The sequence below is a fragment of the Cyprinus carpio genome, unplaced genomic scaffold, assembly GCF_018340385.1.
Source record: "Cyprinus carpio isolate SPL01 unplaced genomic scaffold, ASM1834038v1 S000006759, whole genome shotgun sequence".
In the NCBI taxonomy this organism is placed as follows: domain Eukaryota; kingdom Metazoa; phylum Chordata; class Actinopteri; order Cypriniformes; family Cyprinidae; genus Cyprinus; species Cyprinus carpio.
In genome coordinates, this window is record NW_024879356.1 from 1,777,893 (window position 1) to 1,786,967 (window position 9,075).

The following is a 9,075-nucleotide window of genomic DNA, read 5'->3' on the forward strand; positions in this document are numbered from 1 at the left end:
GGCCTGGCTAGGGGAAGCCTCGGGGCCCGACCAGGGGAGGGGGGCCCATGATTTGCTGTGTAGTAGATGGACTGGCCGTCAGTATCGCCAGATCCCCACCACGCCCTATTGCCCATAGCCATGAGGTCACAGAGGTCCGGACCTCTGTACATTTTTCATGTTCAGCAATACAGATGTTTTCTGAATGACAAATTTGCTTATATTATATGAGTGTCCGCATGTTTAGACAGTTTTTGCAAGAATGTTTTCGCGTCCTCTGCCGGTGTTGGGCATGGGCACAGATATAAGCGTCTTTGGACTTGTCTATTCCACTTAATTTGACACTTTAGAAAGTTAACAAAGTGAAAAGTTGTTGTTTTGGTTTTAGTGATAGGGATAATTTAAGCTTATCTTATTTGCAAAGTATTTTAAAATAATTTTGGTTTATTTATATTTATATACATTTATTTTAAGGTTTTTTATTTGTTTTCATAGAAATATCTTGCAACACTGATTGCCGGCACTTAAACTAACAGTAATCAAAAAATCCCACGGTCAGGTTATTGTTGACATGATGCCATAAGGCAAACGCAAAAAAAAAAAAAAAAATCATGATATTATCTGTTAGAAACGTTATCACAAACCAGTAAAGAATTTTAACACTAGTACACAGATCTGTGGGTTAGAGAATGAAATGAAATATGCAAACTCTAGCCCTATTAAGAACTTTATGCTATTTTCTTTCAGTATAGTAGTTAAAGTCATGCTAAAACATTTATAAGAGCACTAGACAAAGTTATCTATAAGCCTAACTATAACAGTAATATGTATTGTTGCATGAATAATAAACAACTGATAAAATTATCCACCCCTAACCTATAGCCTAGTACCTAAAGTATAAACACATTTTGATGCAATAAATACACTGAAAAAAAAAATGTTTCATTCATCCCAATTAAAAAAAAAAAATAGGGTAATGATTCACTTTATTTTTAACTTGAGCCAATGAAAAATAAAAAACTTGCCCTAAGAGATCAAAACGTCACATTTGAATTTGGTAGTTTACCGATCCAAATGCATTTATTATATATTGTACTCCTGAACAAAATGTGCAAGTATCTCCTATCAGGTGATGGCTGCGCCTATGTCTGCATTCCACCTCTCTTCACTTCATTCTGGTAGTTAGTCTAGAAATGGTCATGCAAAGAACAATCTTCGATAAGTAAAAATGTCAACTATTGGTATACAAGAATATATAAAAATTAAAATACTGTTCATCATTTACTCAGTTTCAAGTTGTTCTGAACCTGTATGGAATTTCTATGTTCTCCCCAACGTAGAAGAAGATTTTTGAGGAATTATAACCACCAGAAAGTTTCTGGTCCCTGTTTTGATTCCAATAGGGTTCTCTTTTCTTTTTTTTTCATACTATGGAAGTCATGGGGGCACAGAAACCAGGGGCGTTGCACAAGATCCCGGGTCCTATGCATAGGCAGTCCTGATGGGCCCCCATGCCCCCCCCCCATGAAAATATCCAGGAAAAATAAAAGATATTCCAGACTTTCAAGGACCTCTCTTTCTTTGGGGCCCTGGTAATCAGTACTGGTTTTACCCCCAGTCCCGAACGCCCCTGACAGAAACTGTTTGGTTACCAGTATTGTTCCAAATATATACGTTTGCATTTTTTTTTAATTATATATTTTATTAGAATTTTGTATACAAGTAACAGAAGAAAAAACAGACAGAAAAAAATATACAGAATAGAAACACACAAGCAAAACAGAAACACAGACACCAAAACACCAAAAACAAACAAAAAAAACAAAAAAAACAAACAGGGCATATTTAAAAACAACAGTAATTAAGTACACTGCTGCACCACTGACATTAGAATCTCAACACAAGTACTAAACAGAGATGATAAAGGTGGTTGGCACTCTATGAACTCCCTTGCTGCTCCAACTCAGTGTTATATTTGTCAAGGTGAGCCAAAAATGGCTCCCAAATATCTGAAAATTTATTAAGATTGTCCATCATGCCATAGCGGACCTTCTCCATATGCAATATACCAATAAGCTCACTTAACCAGATCCTAAAATGAGGCGCAGTATCTGACTTCCAAAGTTTTTAAAATCATTTTCTTTGCAACTACCATTCCATACATAATTGTGCTTTGCATCGGAACTCTGTGATTAAGTAAAGAAGGAGGAAACCCCAAACAATGCAATCATTGGGTCAGGCTCAAATATACAGCTGTACATGTCAGAGAACCACTTAAATATGCTACACCAAAAATTATTCAGTTTCGGGCATGTCCCAAAGATGTGAGTCAGGGAGCCCTCTGCAGATTTACATCGGTCACAAAGTGATGAAATGGTGGGAAAAATTCTGTGCAATTTGGTCTTTGAGTAGTGAAGCCTGTGCATCACCTTAAATTGGATTAACTGATGTCTGGTGCTAATAGAGAACAAGATCGGATCCTAGCAAGACCCTCCCTCCAAACATCATCGCCAATCTGCATTCCCAGCTCCTCCTCCCAGGAGTTTTTCAAAAAGGTGTGTAGCATAAACTGTTCGTTCAGAGAATATATTTACAAAGCCAGAGACCAATTTTCTAGAATCAAGTGGGCCCAACAAAAGCTTATAGATCCTTTTATCTTCCGGAAGAGACTCAAAGTTAGGCACACATTGACGAAACATAATTCCTAATCTGCAAATATCTGAAAAAAATGTGTTGCGGGAAGAGAAAACTTATTTTGTAAACTGTGCAAATGTGGCAAACTTTTTATTAACATACAGGTCTTTCAAAGTGACCACACCCTTTAGCCTCCCAACTGTTAAAAGACCCGTCCGAGAGGGATGGAGAGAATGCATGATTGCGATTACACCGGAGCATGGATAGAAGTGCCTGGTAGTCGGCAGTCTTTCCTAATTTGCTGCCATATTTTTAAGCAATTAAAGATAATCATATTATCCATCTTAACAGTTGCAGGAGGTCTGGGTGTTGAGAAAAGAAGTGCTGGAAGAGAGCCATTTTTGACATCACTCATTTCAATGGCAAACCCATGGGGGAGTCTCGGCAGATACCTCCATATTATATCCTTCCTGCCAATAAACCAGGGCTCTAGCATTCGCTGCCCAGTAATAATGCAGGAAAATTCGGCAGTCCTAACCCACCCATTTTCCCTGGTTTATGTAAATGAGTTTTTGAAATTCTGTGTGCTTTAAAAGCCCCAAATAAAAGGAAGAATTATCGAATCCAACGATTTGAAAAAAGATCGTGCCAAAAAAATAGGTAACTTTTGAAAGAGATACAAGAACCTCGTCAGGGAAACCATCTTAATGGAATTTTATACGACCCACCATAGAAAGAGGGAGAGTCCTCCATTTTTCAATGTCCCTCCTCAGTTTTTCTCCAGTTTCTCAAGAAAATTCATCTTAAAAATTAGTTTCTGGTCTTTCGGCAAAAACTACACCAAGATACTTCAGCCTGTTTGTAATTTTGAACGGGAGATTATGCAAAAATTCAGTGTTGAGATCCCGCGACCAGTGACATGAACTCACTCTTCTGCCAGTTAATTGTGTATCCGGAAAACCTCACCAAATGTTTTAATAAGATCCAGCAATACAGGAACTGATTTTTCTGGTTGTGATATAAAAAGAACAACATCGTCCGCATATAGGGAAATATGGTGATCCACATTACCCAGTCGGATGGGTTCAATAGAAGCGTGATTCCTGATACTAATGGCAAGAGGCTCAATGGCAATGGCAAAAGAGCAATGGGCTGAGGGGGCAGCCCTGGCGTGTCCCGCGGTGTAATCGGAACGGCAATGATCTTTCTTGATTCGTGAGAATGGAGGAAGATGGATGCGGCATATAGCATTGTAATCCACGATACAAATTGACGACCAAATCCAAACTCCTCCAAGGCCTTTACCATATATGCCCATTCTACTTGATCGAATGCCTTTTCCGCATCTAGGCAAAGGGCAGCCACCTTCGAGCCCTTACTATACTTATGATACATTATATTCATCAATCTTCTGACATTAAAAAAGGAATATCTATTTGGGACAAAGCCAGTTTGATCAGTGTGAATGATGGAAAGATATATATATTTATTTAAACCTGTTTGCTAGTAACTTGGTAAAAAATTTTAATGTCTGAGTTCAGTAGTGCGATAGGACGAAAACGATGAAGGTTCAGCTTCGTCCCTACCTTCTTTTAATAACAATGAAATATTAGCTTCATACAATGTGGGCGGAAATTTCTGGACTCCAAAATGAATGATTGAACATCCTCAAAAGAAGAGGAGCAACCTTCATAGAAAATTTTTTATACAGTTCAATTTCGAAACCATCTGGGCCAGCAGCCTTGCCATTGGGAAATGATTTTAAAGCATCCAAAATCTCCTGCGTGGTAATGTCAGAATTCAAAGCTTCACAAGCAGCCGCACTTAATTTAGGGAGTCTTAGATGCTCCATCCAGTCAGAAAACATTCCCTTTTGCTTTTGACCTATATAACTCTTCATAATATTCCCTAAAACGATCGTTTATCTTTTTAGGATCAATAACTAGATCTCCAGTCTTTGATTTAATCTTATGAATGGCTCTACTAGCTTGCAAGCCTCTCAACTGTTGGGCCAACAATTTTAGGGGGCTTATCCCCCAACTCGAAATGTTTCTGCCTGATCTTAAACAATTGATCACATATCTGATTGGAAAGTATAGTGTTATATTCATATTTGAGTTTAAGAATATTTTGTAAGGTGGGAAGGGCTGGAGGAGGTCCTATAGACAAGTTCCAACTGCGATAGTTCAATTTCGATTTCTGACAGTCGCTTACGCCGTTTGCGTTTTTCAGAGAAGATTCAAAAGATATTATGTGACCCCGAATCTACAACTTTAAAAGTTTCCCATAAAGTGGAGTCTGTGACTTCCGAATTGTCATATATACCTTTTGCATTTAACAGCACAAGGAAACTCATACAGGTTTAGAACAACGACATAATTATTCCTCCAAAGCAGCCTAATATACCTGCTGTTGTCATTTGTGTCAAAAATGTAAATTAAACATTAGAAAGAAAATCACTCAATGTCCTTGACCGAATCACTTTTGTAAAATAGTGTTTATTAAATGTATACAATGAAGACTGTTCAGGCTGTTTGTAGTTTATTATTTTATACAATATAATATTTCTTATTCGGTGCTTTTTAAGTGTTTGTAGGTCAATTCTTTGTTCTATTGTAATTCATGAATGTTAACTTGTCTTCAGTAAGTTTTGTTTTTACGTAGGCTAGTTTTTTAAAAAAAAAAAATTTACATACTGAAATTGGCAACAAGTACTATGAAATTGCACTGCATCAAATCCTATCTTAAGCTATATATATAAATATCATTATTGTGATGGGGGGCCCTACAGTAAGTCCCAGTGAGGTCTTAATTTTTTCTCTCTCAGTATAGCCCTGGCTATACTGAGAGAGAGAGGCTCAAAAACGAAAAGAAATGAGTTAAGAAAGAAAAGATATGAGTTATTCAGCAAAATCCCCAGCTTTCCCCGGGTTATTTCACTAAAGCTAATGATGAAGTTGTGGAAGAGCAAGTGGACCGGGCACATGGAGCAGATAAAAACATGGCGTCATCATTCCCACAGTTTTTTTTAGGTTAGTTTGATTATTTAACCTGATGGATGTATGTTGCTTTTTCTGTTTGAACAAACTCTATATATTCTCTTAAGAATGGGAGAAAACCCTCAGGACTGGAGTTATGATCTATACCATGAAAACCAAATAAAAAAAAAATAAAGGAATAGCTGTTTTAAGGATTAATGAATACAGCCGAATTGATCCACATTCAAATCTTAGAAATTTTTCTTACTTTGTCTTACATCTAACTTTTAAAAAATCAAGTAATCACACCTGACTGTGATTTGGTCCTGATGAGAAAAAGTAACAAACATGGCTGCAGTGTTCTGATTCTGAGCAATAGCTATAGTTTATATTTTCTTTTTTTTTTCTTTTTTACCATTATTACACCTGTTAAAATAACAAACAGGCATTATCATTATTGAAATTATTATTGCTAAACACAAATGCAATACATTCAAGCAGCATATATTAAAAGAAAGAAAAATATAAAAATAAAAACAAAATATTTAGAAATAATAAATATCGAAATATAAGCAAATTATAACATAAATGTATTTATGTAGGCTATGTATGTACAATACACAAGCCATGCCCATTTTAGGAAATCCACACATTGTACTAGCTTTCCAAACATAGATATGTATAGATATCTGTGTACAAATCTGTTTCCAGCCGGTTTTTTACAAGATTTTCGGTTTCAGTGGGCGGAGCACACATGAATATTCAGGAGTTTCCCTGGACATGCATGTAGAACTGAGAATTTTAATTGAGAAATAGATGATAAAAATATAAGAAAAAAACTGTGTTCAAGGGAAATTTTTTATATCTTTCTTATTTGATATTCAATATCTCAGGAACGTAAATACGGTAAGAGAAAAAACTTCTTTCTTTTTTTTGTGATGTTCCCAACATGTGGGCTGTATGTGATTTAAATCTTTGGCGATATCATGAAGTTATCAAAAGTTACAGCATTTGGAATCAAGGTAGCCTTTTTTTTTTCTTTTTTTTTATGATCAACATTTTTATTCAGATTTAAAGGTAGCCTTTTTCATAGCCCTTGACAATTTTGAAATTGTTGTTTTGAATTTGAAGTAATGCCTCGTTAAAGTTTAGTCAAAGCCCCAAACAGTTATGTTTGTTTTATTCTACTCTGTGAGACCTTTCATATGACACATGACTATCTGAGCTGTATGATGTTTTTGACATCATAGAGTGCATGGCACAAAAAACATTTCATATATGAAAACAATTTTTTTTTTCAGCAGTTAATCAAAGTGGCCATGCATTGTAAAGGTCAGACTGTAGCTTTCAAATGACATCTATTTTGTGTTGATCTAGGGCAGGCGTGTCAAACTCAGTTCCTGCCACAGCCCATGAGCTCAACCCTAATTACCTGATCCAGCTAATCAGGTCCTTCAGGCTTCTTTGAAAACACTGGCGGTACATTCTGGTTTATAGGACTACTTAGCACTTGTTAAGAGTTGATAAAAAAGGTTGTATGCATTCGAAAGCTGAATTTCTAAGCTTTAAAATGGTACCTAGTTATATAAAAAAAGTTATAAAACGATAGACTGGAACATGCTGGTTTTTACGTTTTGCTTGCCAAGTGTTTAATAAAGCTTTCCAACTGATGTATTCAATTCATAAGTTTAGGTATGATTTACACATGGAAGATGCAGTGTATTGTTTGATTTTTTACACATTTTAATCATGAGAATATGATGCAAATAATGATGCTATTTTCCATGATCGGAGCATGTTTCATGAAATGGCAAGCGTAAAACCCATGTGAAAGTTAAAACATATGTGCCTATGGGGTTTTATGTGTTATAACTCAATGAGTAGTATCTTTAGATCCAAAAGACAGATTATGGTGATTTATTTTCCAAAAATTATGACAATTATGCTTGTTTTTATTTCTACTTGGTGAGAGACCTTTCAAATGACATGTAACATGACTATCTGTCATTCTTTTTTGGCTAACATATCGTAAATATGATCTTGGAATAATAGCTTTTTGTATGTTGTTTTTTTTTTTTTTTTTTTAATTTACTAGCAGATTCAACAAGGGTGTTTACATCACCATCTCTTGACTCCTGTGATGTCTTGTTTTGGTGCATACAAATCTTTTTAGTTTGTAACAATTCAATAGTGGTTCATACCTAAAATTCAGGAAAACTTTAGTTTATTACTTGCAGCCATCCTCCATAGCTAACATTTTCCTTTGAGTGTGAATCACTATTGAATTCATATTTTTAAAAACTGTCTCAAATAATATCAAACACATCAATGTTATACCAACATCTAACAACATCTAATTAAGACAATAATCCAATCTTTATTTATTATTTATAAAAAGTGCCTCTAATTAAAACCTAATTAAGAATATGTATGTTTAGGAAACTTTATGACTTATAAATTATGTTGAATGAGTATTTGATATGCATCAAAATAAACCATGCATTTGTAGCAGTGATAATCACTGTGTATCATCCAGGTGTGCAACACAAAGAACAGATGACAGAGAATAACATCAGTGTAGGTTGCAAAACGTTTATTAGGCCACTGATATGGTGGTGAATGTCATTTAACTCATTGCCAGAGGAAGATTGTTTAATATTTAAAAGGTAACATAAGAGCGTAGCAATAAATAAATGAAATGGTACAGTAGTTGGTGCACATATCACTATTGGAAATCAGTGTAGATGTAATCATCCAGATGTTTTTGTTAATCTTCATTTGTTAATTTATATTTGTTTGTAAAAGTTTAAATGTTTTATAGCCTATTGGAAACATGAAAAAACAATGAAATTTCATTTTGCAAAAAAAATAAACCCAAACATTAAACAAAGAATGCCAATCAAAGAATTTAATCATTCCGTCAGGACGAATGCACAAAACGTGCAACGTTTGTGTGAACAAAAAGGTGTACATCTAACTAGAAAAAAATATTATAAACTGTTAGGGAAAGTTGAACAAATTCAGTTCATGCATAAGTTTGTACGACGCTAGAAATAAATTTACCTTTTTTCCTTAAATACAAGGAGCATGAACTAAAATTCTCAGTTTCACGCGCATGCCCGGGAAAATCACGAATAGTCACGTGTGCTCCGTCCAATAAAACCGAAAAAAAAAACAAATTATTATTCGTAACTCGTGTCGTTTTTACCGCTGTCATGTATTTTTTAAATACTACACATTTCCACTAGAGGCCGCTCTAAACTCACACATCTGTAGTTTCAGCACGCCCTCTCAGATTGAACTTGACCAAAGTTAGAAAAGCTGACACAGTCATAAATGAAAACATTTATGGGCACAAAAGCTAAAATATCCACTTGAACCAAACAAAACAAAAACTTCGTATTTGTATTTATCACTACCTTATTTAACATTAGCATCTTTTTTCTTATTATTAGTCTAAAATGTGATCCTAAAAGTCCTACAC